Below are 318 nucleotides of genomic sequence, written 5' to 3'. Positions count from 1 at the left end.
CAACACTTCCACAGGAAAAAATAAATAAAGAATTGAATCGGCAGCAAACTCTGCTGAGGATAATAAATAGCACAGGGATTTCACAGGGATTTTTGGTCTAAGACGCCTGGGGAGCCCCTTTGCTGGCAGGGCCTGGGGTGCACATTCCGCCCTGGAAAAGCTTTGAGGGTGTGAAGCTGCAGGGATGTCCCAGTACACTGTGGGGAGCAGAGCAGTGCTGGGCTAGGCACCCAACACCATGCTGAGGGCAGCACTGCCAACACCACAGGAAAGGCTTCACAGGGAAGTGTCACCCGGCAATCCTCCCCAGGCTCTCCT

The sequence above is a fragment of the Acanthisitta chloris genome, unplaced genomic scaffold (genome assembly GCF_000695815.1).
Source record: "Acanthisitta chloris isolate BGI_N310 unplaced genomic scaffold, ASM69581v1 scaffold41921, whole genome shotgun sequence".
Classification (NCBI taxonomy): domain Eukaryota; kingdom Metazoa; phylum Chordata; class Aves; order Passeriformes; family Acanthisittidae; genus Acanthisitta; species Acanthisitta chloris.
Note: the sequence above shows the minus strand (reverse complement) of the source record.